The sequence below is a fragment of the Zosterops lateralis genome, assembly GCF_965231275.1.
Source record: "Zosterops lateralis genome assembly, chromosome: W".
In the NCBI taxonomy this organism is placed as follows: domain Eukaryota; kingdom Metazoa; phylum Chordata; class Aves; order Passeriformes; family Zosteropidae; genus Zosterops; species Zosterops lateralis.
In genome coordinates this window covers 20,943,012-20,959,347 of record NC_139801.1, presented here as the reverse complement: position 1 = coordinate 20,959,347, position 16,336 = coordinate 20,943,012, and positions in this window count along the sequence as shown.

The window sequence follows — 16,336 nt, the reverse complement described above, 5'->3', positions numbered from 1 at the left end:
AGGAGCAAGACCCCAGACCAGCCCAACAAAAAGTGACCTCCTAGCACCCCTGCGAGGGTGGGGCTCCCGGCTCTGCAGTAACCTGAGACTGCAAAGCCGAACAGATCCTCCTCCTCAAGGTGAACCAAGAAGGGCTGACCATCCCCTGAGCTACCCTTTTGAGAGCTGATTAATAAAGGCATTTTAAGGAGAAAAATACTATCTCCCGCCCATTTTTAACACTCACCACTCATAAACACATGGGTAAATGTTGGGAAAGATGAAAGCTTACAGGAAAGTTTCACAGATATGTAAGTTTAGCAGAAAGCTCTCTGAATGTGAAACCTGAAAGCAGAATAGAGATAGAAGCAAGTTTTGATATAGAAGAATAAAAGATGTCTAAATTAAGAATTGCTGAGCCAGTACTGACTGGACAACTAAGAAGGCAAAAGTTAAGTCGAGTTGGAAGGAGGTTTCATGGCTAGAGCAAAGGATATGTTGACCACAAAGAAAAAAGATGTTTTTAGCAAACAGAAAGAAGTCTCAAGAAAAGCAAAAGATATCATAGGCAAACAAAAGCATGTTTTTACCAAGTAGAAAAAAGGTCCAAGAATTTTCCACTGCAAGAAAACAATAAAACCAACTTTAAGCTTAAACTATAACATAATACGGTAATGATAGTAGTTATGATAGGCTAAAGGTAACAGTAAAGGTATTGTGTATGATGCTGATTGGTTTTTATGTATTAAGATGTTCGGCAAAGACAACTATATAATACATTGTAACCAGAACTAAAGTGGCTTCAGGCATGCCAAAGCTGTAGCTGGCAGCTTTAAGTGTGGCTCTGTCACCCACAACCCAGGACTGCTGTAGCATCTTTGATACAATAAACAGCATTTTGAAGAGCTGCCTGTTGTCCAAACATCCTTTCCCGATGCATCTTCTACAGGTAAATATTGTCACCCCTGGGAGCTCCAGGAGTGGGCACAGGGACCTACCTGATGGGCTCCTGTATGGCCTGCAGCCATGACCAGCAGTGGGAGAAGAGGTGGAATGTGGTCTGCAGCCCAGCACAGAGGGGTGGCCTCTCTCTGGCACCTACGAAGTGAGCAGCCCAGCATGTCCCTGTGCTTCATCCTCCTGCTTGGGCTCTCTCTTCATGGCAGGAAACATCTCATCCTGGGGTGCCCCGTCCCACGGCACAGCACTGCTGTCTCTGGTCTGGTGCACACAAGCCAAGCTTGGAGAAAAGAAATCCATCCTTCTGGGCAATACCCCATGGGCCCAGACCTGCCAGCCAGACCCTGCTCTCACAGCGCCTCACATCAGGGGTGCCAGTCAGTCTCTCACCTGCTCATCCCCACTGCACAGCCTCTGCTCACATGCCCTTTGCCTAGCAGCTGCTTAAATCTAATCCAGATTTAAATAACTTACTCCTGCAGGCTCCTTAATCCTGGTGGGTCAGCCCAGGCCAGTGGCCGCTGTTGTGGAACTGCCTGACACAGTGGATGACATGGCACTGACTCATCCACCCCACTGCAGCCTCGTGTCTCCACCACTGGTGTAAGTGGCTTGTGGTGGGGACACTGCCTGACAGCCCATGTGGGCTGAATTAGGGGCTCCTCTAAGAATGGCATCTCTGGCTTCTCACTGCCTGATCCCTGAGGGGATGTTTCTCTGCAGCCCCTGCAAGGAGCATTCCCTTCATGGTGTGCACAGCTCTGCTGCTCACCCAGGGTCCCCTCTGAGCCAGGCTGGGGGACATCACTGCTCACTGCTTGTATTTTGTGCCCTAGCAAGGCACTGCCTGAGTGGCAGCAGGTCCTGTGCTCCCTGGGGTAGAAACAGCAACCAGCTCCAGCAGGATCCTGGCTGGGAGCAGGGAAGTGATGCAGACCCTCAGACCACAGGGCAGAGAGCAGAGAAAAAAAAGCTCCAGCTCCTCGATCTTCAGCTCTGAAACTCTTATCTTGCTTCTCAGGTTTCCTGCTTCTTTTCCCAGCCAGAGCTGCCCTCCCTGGCTTGCTGCCACTGATGTGTGTGGAGAAGTCACACAGGGATGTCTGAGCTGCAGGAGCTCTGGATGGGGGAAGTGGACTCAAGAAGGATAAAGACATGAGATCCTTCAAAAGCCATACCCAGGAGCAAAAAGGGAGCCTGCTGGCTCACATCAGTCCGTGCTAAACCACCGAGCATCAGCAATTCTGCCTCGACCAGCTGAGCACCAACTACAAGCCAAAGATGCTGAGATGCTGCCCTGTCCCCATGGGTGCAAGCCCAGGATGGGCATGGCCCCATGCCCTTCCCTCCAGCCCCATGCCCTTCTCCCCAGCCCCACATACTGTTGGGAAGCTTGGTACCTGTCCTGGGCAAGGGAGGCACCCCAGTTCCATGCCATGGACAAACAGCCATGCATGGTTAAAGGTTGATGAAGTTTCTGGTCTGATATCACACCCAGATGCCATATTTGGGTGACTGGTCACCCCTGTGCTGCCGATGTCAGGGCAGTGGCAGCACCTTCCTGTCCCCATCCTGATGGCCTTTCCCAGTTTGTCCTGTGCCTGTGCCAGCAGCCTGCAGAGAGCAGCGGCAGTGGCAGGTTCACATACAGCATGGGCTGGGATGCTTTTTGCACAACTAGCTGTATGAGGGCTGGAATTATTTGCTCCAAGTGAAACGCCGCGGAAAGAACTCCACAACTAATAGTTGTTAGAGCGGTATGTATTTATCGACGTCGAGATGCGTGGGGAATAATTTCACCAAAGACACGCATACCCACCAGGGAACTTGCCCTCCTTATTATTCCCTGAGGTCTTACATATGCATGACATTCCGTGGTTCCCCTTCATACATATTAATTCCCTGACCCCACCCATCTGTGCTCGGTATGGTAATTACTCCACGCCCTTCTGGGCATGCTCAGTCCTTAGTGGTAGTGGTCTCCTGGCATGGTAGTGGTCTTCTGACGTTCACCTCTTCACCTTTATCTCTCCCATGTGTGCTTTGGCCCTCTTGGCACGTTTTTAAGTGAACATAGCATCTTGGAGTCTCTGTTCTTTTTTTAATCTGCGCCCTTAGCCCTGTTCTTCTGCTGTTTAGGCTAGTCCTTCTAGTTCTTCTTCTGAGTATACCGAAGGTTTCCCATACTTGTGGTGCTCAGATATATGTGAAAGGGTAACAGACCCAGCATTCAGTGTTCACTGAATGTCTTCTAAAATGCAATCTCATATATTCTAAAGTACTACTTGGAATACTTTCTAACATACAGTATATGTTCTTAAATCTACTATAAAGGATCAGCTGGGATTTTTTCAAATCTATGTCTCACCAAGTGTCAACTCTTGCCTCTGTGTTTAGGGGTGGCACTGTCAGGGGACAGCCCAGCAGGGATAGGAATGTGCTATAACGACCATAGGTGCTATAAATAGGGAAGTGCCATGTGTCAGGCAGCCCTGAAGGCAGTGGCTCAGCTTCCTGAGGGGCAGCAGGATCTGATCTCCCTCTGGCACCAATGGATTTCCAAATATCTCTGAACACTTGTGGTGCCACTGCTTTTAAAACAAGTGTCTCTAAAATCCCTGGTCAGACTGGAGCTGGGGACAGGGAAACCCCCCAGGAGCCTGAGGCAGCTCCAGGTCACACCTCCCAATGCACACACACCAGGATCAACAGCCAGGAAAACCTCAAAATCCACCCCAAAACTGGTGAAACCCACACTCGGCTCCAGAGAGGTGGCACGAGGGCCAAGCCCACATGCATGTGTGTTCTGCTGGGCCTGCACTCAGGTTACGAGTGGGCAGCTGGCCCTCTGCCCACACAGCCAGCCAGCTGGACTGCAGCTGGATGCCCTCTGCCAGGGTCACTGGGACCCTCAGCAGCCATTCTTGTTTCCTTGGTGACTGTTGCCAGGTGAGAAACTCTAAGGCAGAATTTATTATCTTGGCAGATAAATGAAGATGTTCCTCACCAGAGCTATAACCAGACTGTGCCCCAGCACGGTGCTGGGCTGGACCCTCTAGTGCTGCCAGTGCCAGCAGGAGCCCCCGAGGGAGGGCAGTGCCCAGGGCTGCCTGGCCCCTGGCATCACTCCCCGGAAGACAGCACGTGCTTTGGGGCTATTTCTGCCCGCTGGAGTGCCGCAGGAGAGGGAATGAATCAAAACCACAGGGACCACGGAGAAGCGCAGATGGCCACAGGCTGGCGGGCTGCCCTGCCTTGGCTTCACTAGACCCCGTGAGTACATGCCCCAGCCGGCATCGGGCACACTGGGGACCCCACCTGACACCCCTGAGCAAGCAGCAGCGTTGGGGGGACGGCTGGGGAGCTTGAACGTGGGAAATGATGGTTTGCAAGGGAACACAGTGGGCAGAGCAATAGGGGCTGCCTGCAGCCTTGAGCTGAGGTGACACCAAAGCCAGGGTGATGGCAAAGACCAAAAAGTCCTGGCAGAAATATTAGCAAGCTGTTCTGCCTTGCTGGGAATCACTTTGACTCTGCCCAAAAAGGGATCTGTGGTGGGCAAGGATACACACAGGCTTTGAGGAGAGACTCATCTCTCTATTTAACGTGTCATATGACAGCACACTGAGGTGGTAGGTATGCAGACAGCTTCATTGTCCCTTTAAATCCCAGCACAGCGCTGGTATCTGACGATAACCCTGGATCACACCGGCTCCCTGTCCTGGGTTGCAGTGTAGGATGTACACAAAGTATTTATTTTATCACCATCTTCATGAACTGTTGAAACCAGGTGGGCTAGTGTTTTCACAAGCCCCCTGCCTTTTCTGCTAATGGCCCATTAACGCCTTTGGGGTGTTTTCTGCTAATGACTTTTGGGGTGTCTTCTGCTAATGACCCATGAGTCACAGGTAACTCCCTCCAGGGGTTATCTTTGTTAATGGGCCATCAAGGACACATTTCACACTTCTCATGCTATTGTGAGATGCTCTGCCCAGGGGGAGGAGCCAAGCATTCTCACCTGGATATAAGCTGGGATTTGGGACAGTGCAAGTAGCACTTATCCACTGGATTCCCAGAGGACCAGAGCTCCCAGACCTCTCTACAGGATCACTGCTTCAGGAAGAGCACCTCACCTGGACTGCTTCCACCATCCTGCTCAGGTTGTATTCTGACTCTGTCAGTGATCCTTTGTGTTATTGTATTTATTTTATTTTACTTTTACCTTTTTACCTTTCTTCTTATCAAATTGCATCTCTGACTTGGAGGCTCTCATTCATTTTGCTTTCAAAACCACAACATTTTTTTTTGGCGCCCAACGTGGGGCAGAGGCACTGAGAAAAGTCAGAACTACAGTTTTGTATTTGAGAAGACACCTGTTTGCTATGATGCTCAACATGCTTACATGTGTCTTATACCTATCTCTCTATATTTTTCCACACATGGGGTACTATCTGCCGGTCGTAATGCTCCTGCGTAGACCAGGGTATGGTACTAAAATTGCCTTATTGGTCTTCTATGTCCATTGCTTGATAAACTCCGAGGCAATGAACAGCATTCAGAATATATACCCAGTTTTGGATTCGTGTCCTGGTCTAGGATGCTACATCTGGGGCCTCAACAATCTCACTCAGCCCCTGTGGGGAGGAGTAAAGAATGATTTCTTCCAGCTTTTTAGGCACCACACAGCAGTTTTTGAAAATATTGAGTACCCTCTGGATGCCAAGGACAGTATTATGTTATTGTCATCCCTGCTTTCTCTTCTCTGCACAGCCCTTTGTTTTTTCTGCACCATGCTTAGGAACAAAACACTACCTGGTGTGATACAGCGTGTTCCTAAGGAAGAGGAAGAGGGAAAGAGAAGCAAAGCAACATCATCAGCATCTACACAGACCATCGCAGAGGAGAAAGAAGCCAAAAATGAATCAACAGTGTCCGTGTCTACACAGACTGTCATAGAGGAAAAGGGAACCAAAGACAAGGCAACAGTGTCCTCATGTACACAGACCACCACAGAGGAGAAAGAAGCCAAAAGTGAGGCAACGGTGTCCACATCTACACAGACTGTCACAGAGGAGAAAGGAACCAAAGGTGCCGTCAGCATCTCCACACAAACCGTTACTGAACTGGAACCACCTAAACCAGTAGCAGTTGTTACCACTCAGAAAAAGAAGTCAAGGAGCAAATCAGTCCACGTAGTGACTGATGAAGATGCAGCAGGACCTTCGCAGCCAGCAGAGGAGACAGAGATAGAGATTATTACTCGCTCTCTATCCCTGGGTGAGTTGCGTGACCTATGAAGGGAATTCACCCGCCAGACCAACGAGTCCATCCTGACCTGGCTGCTCCGCATCTGAGACGCTGCAGCCAATGACACCATTCTGGATGGAATTGAGGCCAGGCAACTGGGATCGCTGTCCCGGGATGTGGTCATTGACCAGGGGATCGGGAAAACCCAAGAACCTCTCAGCCTCTGGCAGCGACTGCTGACAAGTGTGAAAGACAGATACCTTTGTAAAGAAGACCTCCAAGTGCACCAAGGAAAATGGAGCACAATAGAACAAGGTATCCAACGCCTGAGGGAATTGGCTGTGCCGGAGATCATTTTTTCAGAAAACGAGAGATTTCCTAAAAACCCAGATGATGTCCAGTGCACATCATGGATGTGGCTGAGACTTGCACGGCTTGGACCAGAGATGCACTCACGTTACCTGGCAACACTGCAATGGAGGGAAGGTGAGGACAAGGTGGGTGTCTTGGCTAATAAATTAAGAATTTACGAGAACACTGTCATCGCCCCAGTTCACACCCATGTCTCGTCTGTGGAAACAAGACTGGCTGAGCAAGTCCGGAGCTTGATTGAAGAAGGCCATCAGAAATTAAAAGAACTTAAGGAAGAAATTTACCATATCTCACCAGAGCCGATGAGAGTCTCTGCCATTAGGAGCAGGCGTCCCCCAGCCAGGGAGAGAGGATACACACCACAGGGTAACCTCTGGTCTTTTCTTAGAGAGCATGGAGAAGATATGAAGAAGTGGGATGGAAAACCCACCTCCGCCTTAGCAGCCCGGGTACGTGAACTGAAAAGAGGAACACCTACCACAAGAAGCCCATCTAGAATCAAGGTTGCCCCAGTCTCTCAGAACTCCAGACGGTACAGGAATGATGATATGACTGATCCTCTGGAAGGGACCTCAGAAACATACGTACAGGAGGAGAACAATGTATGCCATGACCAGGAATAGGGAGGCCCTGCCTCTAGCCAGGAAGAGGAAAGGGATAATCGGATCTACTGGACTGTGTGGATCCGATGGCCTGGCACATCTGACCCACAATAATATACGGCGTTGGTTGACACTGGGGCCCAATGTACCATGATGCCATCAAGGTATGTAGGAACAGAATCCATCTGTATTTCTGGGGTGGCAGGAGGGTCCCAGGAACTGACTGTATTAGAGGCTGAAGTGAGTTTAACTGGAAACGAGTGGCAAAAACACCCCATCGCAACTGGCCCAGAGGCCCCATGCATTCTCGGCATAGACTATCTCAGAAATGGATATTTCAAAGACCCGAAAGGATATCGTTGGGCTTTTGGAATAGCTGCAGTTGAGAAAGAAAACATCAGACAGTTGAATACTTTGCCTGGTCTCTCAGATGACCCCTCTGCTGTGGGACTGCTGAGAATCGAAGAACAACAGGTACCAACTGCCACAACAACAGTACACCGCCGCCAATACCGCACTAACAGAGACTCTGTGATTCCCATACATGAGATAATTCGTAAACTGGAGAGCCAAGGGGTGGTCAGTAAGACTCATTCACCTTTCAACAGCCCAATATGGCCTGTGCATAAGTCCAGGGGAGAATGGAGACTGACAGTGGATTACCGTGCTCTGAATGAAGTCACGCCACCACTGAGCGCTGCTGTGCCAGACATGTTAGAGCTTCAATATGAGCTGGAGTCCAAGGCAGCAAAGTGGTATGCGACCATTGATATTGCCAATGCCTTCTTCTCCATCCCTTTGGCAGCACAGTGCAGACCTCAGTTTGCTTTCACCTGGAGGGGCGTGCAGTACACCTGGAACCGACTGCCCCAGGGGTGGAAACACAGCCCCACCATCTGCCATGGGCTGATCCAGGCTGCACTGGAGAAAGGTGAGGCTCCGGAACATCTGCAGTACATCGACGACATCATCGTATGGGGAAACGCCCCAGGGGAGGTCTTTGAGAAAGGAGAGAAGATTATCCAAATTCTGTTGAAAGCTGGTTTTGCCATTAAACGAAGTAAGGTTAAGGGGCCGGCTCAAGAAATCCAGTTCCTGGGAGTCAAGTGGCAAGATGGACGTCGCCAAATTCCCACAGAGATAATAAACAAGATCACTGCCATGTCCCTGCCTACCAACAAGAAGGAAACACAAGCTTTCCTAGGTGTCATAGGCTTCTGGAGGATGCACATTCCTGAGTACAGTCAGATCATGAGCCCTCTCTATCTGGTTACTCGCAAGAAGAACGATTTCCACTGGGGCCCTGAACAGCAACAAGCCTTTGTTCAGATCAAACAAGAGATTGCTCACGCAGTAGCCCTTGGCCCAGTCAGGACGGGACCAGATGTGAAGAATGTGCTTTACTCTGCAGCCGGGAACAACGGTCTGTCCTGGAGCCTGTGGCAGAAGGTGCCTGGGGAGACTCGAGGCCGACCATTGGGATTCTGGAGCCGAAGTTACAGAGGCTCTGAAGCCAACTACATTCCCACAGAGAAGGAGATCTTGGCTGCCTATGAAGGAGTTCAAGATGCCTCAGAAGTGATTGGTACTGAAACACAGCTGCTTCTGGCACCCCGATTACCAGTGCTGGGGTGGATCTTTAAAGGAAAGGTTCCCTCCACGCATCACGCCACTGACACCACATAGAGCAAATGGATTGTTCTCATCACACAGCGCGCCCGTATTGGAAACCCAAATCGCCCTGGGATTCTGGAAGTTATAAGAAACTGGCCAGAAGGTGAGAATTTTGGATTATCGTCTGAAGAAGAAGAAAAGCAAGTAACGCGTGCCGAGGAAGCCCCACCATACAATGAGCTACCGGAGACTGAAAGACGATATGCTCTCTTCACTGATGGCTCCTGCTGAATTGTAGGCGCTAACCGGAAATGGAAGGCTGCAGTTTGGAGCCCCACACGACAAGTTGCACAGGCTACTGAGGGACAAGGTGGGTCGAGTCAGGTTGCAGAGCTTAAAGCTGTCCAGCTGGCTTTGGATATTGCTGAACGAGAGAAATGGCCGAGGCTCTATCTCTACACTGACTCATGGATGGTAGCTAATGCTCTGTGGGGATGGCTGAATCGCTGGAAAAAAGCCAACTGGCAGCGCAGAGGAAAACCCATCTGGGCCACTGACATTTGGCAGGACATCGCTGCCTGAGTAGAGAGACTGACCATGAAGGTTCGACACGTGGACGCACATGTACCCAAGAGCCGGGCTAATGAGGAGCATCGCAACAATGAGCAGGTGGACAAAGCTGCCAAGGTGAAAGTATCACAGGTGGATCTAGACTGGCAGCACAAAGGAGAACTGTTCTTAGCTCGTTGGGCCCATGATGCCTCTGGTCATCAAGGAAGAGATGCGACATACCGATGGGCCCGTGACCGAGGCGTGGACCTTACTATGGACAGCATCTCCCAGGTCATCCACAACTGTGAGACCTGCACTGCAATCAAACAGGCCAAGCGAGTGAAGCCTCTGTGGTATGGTGGACGATGGCTGAAGTACAGGTATGGGGAAGCCTGGCAAATTGACTACATCACCCTTCCCCAAACCCGCCAAGGAAAGCGCTACGTGCTGACCATGGTGGAAGCCACCACTGGATGGCTGGAAACCTACCCTGTGCCTCATGCCACTGCCCGGAACACCATCCTGGGCCTGGAAAAACAAGTCCTGTGGAGACACGGCACCCCTGAGAGAATTGAGTCGGACAATGGGACCCATTTCAAAAACAGCCTTATAAACACCTGGGCCAGAGAACATGGTATTGAATGGATATATCACATTCCTTATCACGCACCAGCTGCCAGAAAAGTTGAACGGTGCAATGGACTACTAAAGACTACCCTGAAAGCATTTGGCGGGGGAACCTTCAAGAATTGGGAAATGAACTTAGCCAAAGCGACCTGGATGGTCAACACCCGAGGGTCTATTAATCGAGGTGGTCCTGCCCAGTCTGAACCCTTGCACACAGTGGATGGAGATAAAGTCCCTGCAGTGCATATGAAAGGCATTTTAGGGAAGACTGTTTGGATTAATCCCGCCTCAGGAAAAGGCAGACCCATCCGTGGGATTGTCTTTGCTCAAGGACCTGGTCACACTTGGTGGGTAATGCAAAAGGATGGGGAAACCCATTGTGTACCACAGGGAGACCTAATTTTAAGTGAGAACAGTGCGTAACATTTTATTCTCTATATGTATGCATATTTTTGTAAGAATGTATTGATTTGGATATGATGTAGATGGTAATAGAATAAGGGGTGGATTATGTCCTGGGTTGCAGTGTAGGATGTACACAAAGTATTTATTCTATCACCATCTTCATGAACTGTTGAAACCAGGTGGGCTAGTGTTTTCCCAAGCCCCCTGCCTTTTCTGCTAATGGCCCATTAACGCCTTTGGGGTGTTTTCTGCTAATGACTTTTGGGGTGTCTTCTGCTAACGACCCATGAGTCACAGGTAACTCCCTCCAGGGGTTATCTCTGTTAATGGGCCATCAAGGACCCACTTCACACTTCTCATGCTATTGTGAGATGCTCTGCCCAGGGGGAGGAGCCAAGCATTCTCACCTGGATATAAGCTGGGATTTGGGACAGTGCAAGTAGCACTTATCCACTGGATTCTCAGAGGACCAGAGCTCCCAGACCTCTCTACAGGATCACTGCTTCAGGAAGAGCACCTCACCTGGACTGCTTCCACCATCCTGCTCAGGTTGTATTCTGACTCTGTCAGTGATCCTTTGTGTTATTGTATTTATTTTATTTTACTTTTACCTTTTTACCTTTCTTCTTATTAAATTATATCTCTGACTTGGAGCCTCTCATTCATTTTGCTTTCAAAACCACAACACTCCCAAATCCCAAGAGCTAATTGCAGGCAAACGCCCTGCAGTCAGGCTGGGAGCACAGGATATTTACAGCCTGTGACGTCGAGACCTGTTGGTGAGGAATTGGGGCACCATGGTGGTTAGCTGGCATGGCACTGGGAAGAGTGGATGGTTTGCACCCCATTGCCATGCAATCATTGTGGGCAACCATTCCCCAAGCTCTTTTGGGTAAGGGAGGTGGTTTTTCCAGAGTGTTCTTTGCTCCCCCACACCGGCACCATCACCCTGTGTTGGATGCAGAAGCAGGCAGGAAGCAAGCTGTTAGCTTTTCACCCAGTTCCTGGCAGGGTGCTTCCCAGCCAAAGCACACACAAATTTCTAGGAGAGGCTTGGATCTGAATGCTCTGTTTGCTCTGCTCCCTGCTGCAGGACAAGCTGCCTCCTTGTTCCTTGCACCATGCACACAGCTCTGGGAAGCCCCTGCAATGGCTACAAGCCCTAGCCAGGCTCCTACAGTAGTTTTGTTAAGAGCATTATGGTGCTCCTGCTGCTTTCCTGCATGGGGGAGAGTATAAACTATTTCTCCTGCCTGCCAGGATGCCCAGGGCATATGCAGACACAGCCTGGCTGGGTTAGCACTCTGCCAGGGCTGTATACTCTTACCACAGGTGGGACCAGGGGAATCAGTTAATTAAAGGTAATTTAAACCCTTCCTGCCTGGTTTAGTGTTACAGCACCACCCACTGCCTGTGCTGGGACTGTAGCCAAGGAGGCATGACTTCAAAATGTGTAATTATCGCAAAGACCTATAAATGCACCCAAAGGCAACTCTGCTTTCTTGTTAAAGAACTGAAGTGTGAGGCAGCACTGACATGGCCTGTGCTTTGCCTGCAAGCATCCTGGCTCTGGCTGCACTGAGCCCTGTGCCCAGATCCCAGTGGGCTCAGCACAGCCTCCAGTGAGATTTAGAGGGATGAGATCCTCAACACAGATACCAGATTCTCTCCCAGCAGGGTCAGAGTGAAGCTGGATGAGGAACTGGAGTGGTAAAAGCAGTGGCATGATGAAGCAAAAGGAATAAATATTTCCCCAACCAGAAACTATTCCACAGACTGCTGGGGCAGGAAAAATTACAGCTGAGTTACTGTGAAAGCAATGCAAAATCCAAACAGTTTAGCCCATGGAAACAAGTCATTTGCAAAGCTATTTCCAAACTAAGTAAAAAATTCCCAGCTCACAGATTCCTGGGAACATCCCAGCCCTGCCAGTAGGGAAGCGTGGCTGCACTGAGGGGACAAAACTGTGTCCCCTTCTCACATAGCCGTCAAGCTGGGGGACACTGTGATTTCCACTTCATCCAGCACATGGGGCATTTTGCCAATCGACACATCCCCACTGTCGCTCCCTGCGGCACCAGCTGAATGTTTAATCCTCAGCACAGATTGTGTTCCTGAGGAGCTTTCAGGTCTGAAGTCAGGGAGCTTGGCCATCCCCACACCCTGAGCAGCTGCCTCCACCTCCGTGTGCAGGGCTATATTTGGGAAGGCAGCAGAGTGCTCTTGGCTTGTTCCAATGAGCACCCTGGGAGCGGCGTCTGCTCTGGGTCCTAGAGAGGAGAGCTGGGGGAGCATGCTGGCCGTTCTCCCCACCTGGACTCTTTAAGAGTCTGGCTCAGAGCTCCCTGTCTTTTCCAAACAATTTTCTCTTCTCCTTTTACAGGAGCTGAGTCGCCAGGCAGGTATGTGTAAAGCAGGCAGGGTTATTTTGAGACTGAGAGCCGGTGAGGAAGCTTGCTCCCACCCCAGCCCAGGCTGCCACACACAAATTCCCTGGCGCATCCAAGGGGCTGGAAAAGCTGCACATCAAACCCTGTGGTTTCACACAGTGGGCAGCCACCACTGCCCTTTGTGCAGTGTGTTGTATGAACACTGGGATTAAAAAAAAATTATGGAGGCTGGGGTTAAGAAATTAATGAAGCTGGGATGCTGTCCAGGGCAGGGCAGGCACTTGTGGAGACATGAAAATTGATATCCACACGTGGTAGTGAGACTCAAGCTGGTACTTTGGGCATCTCCAATGATGCTTGTGGGTCCCTTCCAGCTCAGGAGATTCTGTGATTCCATGTCACTTCACATCCACCAGCCCAGGGGCTGTTCTGCTTTTGGGAGGTTCCAGAGTGAGGGCCAGTCAGCAGCCACCAGCTCTGCTGGTCCAGAATGCAGCCACTGTAGAGTGGGGACACCTGAGTAGGATGTCCCTGGTGCCTGGCCCATGTCTGCTGGCCTGTGGCAGCTCTGGTTAAGGCAGTTTCTCTGTGGCAGTGGCGTCCCAGGGTGTCTGTGCAGCCCCAGTTGTGCTGGGCTCGCAGGCAGAGATGTGGGTGCTCAGTTGGCAGGGACAGGGAGTGGCAGGGCAGTTGGACAGGAGCTCTGGCTGATGCTATCTATGACCCACATCACTTTTATGATCTGTCTGCTGTTTACAGCGCTGAGCTGAGGACAGGTAGGGGTCAGGCTGTAGAGGTGACTCATAGCATGAACAGCTCACTGCCTCTCCATGCTTGGGACAGAAAATTGGATAATAACTGGTGTGGGAAATGCTGTGGGGCTTTGTCTCTCCATTCCTCTTGATGGCTGCTGGGGCTTATGGATACAGGACTGGAATTCTTGCTCGCTGAAACAATTGCTCTTAAGTATTTCATCATGAAGCAGGGGAAGATTAAATTAAAAATATGATGAGTTGAAGCCCAGGCATTGCTCAGCTGAGGGTTTGGTGACCTGCCAGGCTCCTGGGGAATGCTTTTAATTTGGATAAATGGAAGTTGCGTAAATGGTACAAATGGCACACTGCTCTTGCTGCTCATACAGAACCGTGAGTGCAGTTGGCAGTGCCACAGGATGTGTTGTCTCTGCCTGAGCACCCAGCCAGGCACAGCTGCTCCGGTGCACAGCTCCCACCCCAGCTGGCCACTGTCACCAGTCAGCCTGGACACTGCTGCCTTCACCCTCTGCCCTGCCAGTTTTTTTTTGGAGAGGCTGTTTTCCAAAAACAGCTTGAAAATATGCAACTATCATACCAGAGCTGAGTGGTCACACATAGATCTCCTGTCCCCACCAGTCAGGCCAGTCCCCATGAGCTTGTGGGGTTTGTGGTTTCCCACAGCAGCTGTTTAGCTTGGAAGTAAAAGCTCTGAGCAGCTGCAGGGACAGGGATTGTTTCTGTGTGGGAGCTGTTGCTGGGGGAGATATGGCCTCCAAAGTCTCAGGCAGTTTTATTTTCAGCTCTTCTGCTGATAAGCTCAATAGCCCTGGTAATGCTTCCAGTCTGGTGAAATGGGGAAAACTCTTGTGCATGTGATTTGGGAGGTTTTGTGCTTTTGGCTTGCATGGGGCAGGTGAATGGACAGTGTCTCTTGCTAGCGTGGGCACCTCCTTGTGAGCTGGCCTAGCTGCTGAGGGTTGAGTACTGAGAGCCTTTTAAAAGTGACCTAAAAATTCCTGGTCTGCCTAAACTGGAGAAAATTAACCAATGTCAAACACTTTTTGACTTGTCCCATCTGTCCCAGCCAGGCAGCGAGTGCCCAGGCTGGACTGAGTGATCTGGCAGGCTGTGGGTGCTCAGGCAAGAGAGCGTGTGTTCATCCCACCTGTGCCCACACCACCACTCATGGGGAAAGATGGGCAGGGCTGGTGCTGGAGGCAGCGTGTGCCAGGAAGAGCAGAGACCCCCATGGTCATGGAGGTGGGGAGCAGCCCAGACAGCCTTGTGCTCCCACCACTGGATGGGTGATCAAGGTGAGACAGACAGGAGGGATGTGGGGCTGAGCGCTGGGAGGTTTGGCTCTGTCAGCGAGTCCACATATCCCATAATCTTGAGGGTGGGTCCTTGAAGGTGATGGGAAAAGCCCTCTTGCTCAGCTGTAGCACAAGGTCCTACCTGGAAGTAGGAATATCCAAGATATAGTGAAGCATTGATTTAGAAGAATTAAGGACTTTAGTTAAAATAGATATTGCTGAGGTAAGGTAGCTAAGCTTCCCTTTTGTTAACAGAAGCTGGATTGAAGGAACCGATAAATCATGGAACCTGTCAAACTAGGCTTTTACATCCTGAATAATCAATAGACTCCATGAATACAATACAATCATAAATCAAACAGTCCTGGAAAAACAGGATTCAGTTGTCATGTAACACTAAAGGTTAAAAAGTCAGGGCTGAGGAAGACAATCATCATCATTTTGGGACCCCATCCCATAAAAAAGACCACTGACCCATTTCAAAGAACAAACTACGCATGCTTAATGGCTTTTTGGCTAATTACCATACGAAGCGGGGAATGGGATGTACCAGAGTTATGAATATGCATTTGTAGTTTGTGTATTCAATACTCCTGTACATAAAAGACCCTGTGATCATCTGTAAATTGCACGTGTGTCTTTGGGAGCGATCCCGCACGCTGCCCGGCGTCGTAATAGACATACACTTTCTAACTTTAAACTGTTAGAGAGTCTTTGTCCATCATAGTTGGATATTGGTATTAGATCAATATCCATATTTTTTTAATAATTCAATAGGAGACACATATCCCGTGTAACAGTTCCCAAATCTTGCTACACACACCAGGCACTCACAGGACCTGAAGGGGTGTCCCTGACGCAGCTTGTCTTGCAAGATACTAATATGCTCCCTGCCTTGACAACACCCTCTCTCCCACATGCTGCCCCATCGAGCGCAGGGCCATGTGGGCCCATTTCTGGGTCTAGAGCTGAGGTCAGGCCCCAGATCTGAGGTGCTGGTGGGTGCAGGCAGCTCTCTGGCAGCTGTCTGATTCAGGCAAGGCTGGCACCCACACTGGCATCCTTCCTGCCCCATGATGGGACCCCAGTGTCCCTGGGACTACCTAACAATTCTCCCCTGGAGAGACCCTCCATATGTTGCTGCACCTTGGGTTGTTGGTAACTGCCAGGAATTGATTGGGCCTGGACTTGACAGGGAGTCCTGGGGAGGTCTCCAAAGTCTCAAGGGCACACACAAGGGGTAGCATGGGGATCATCAGCACTGTATCTGGGGAGTGGGAGTCCCAAGGTGGGGGCTGCGGGGGGCTGCGGGACTGTGGGTCCTGGCCTTGTTGGGGCTGCCCTGGGGATGTAGTCCCCTACAGAGATGGGGAGCCCTCGGTATTAGATCCTGGTCCAGGACAGGGGTGTTGGGGCAGAGGTGCAGGTGGGGCTGTCCTGAGGCAGGGACCAGGGCACAGTAGCGAGGGGGATGCCAGAGCAGGAGGGTGGTGGACAGGGCAGGGCTGGGGTACCGGGAG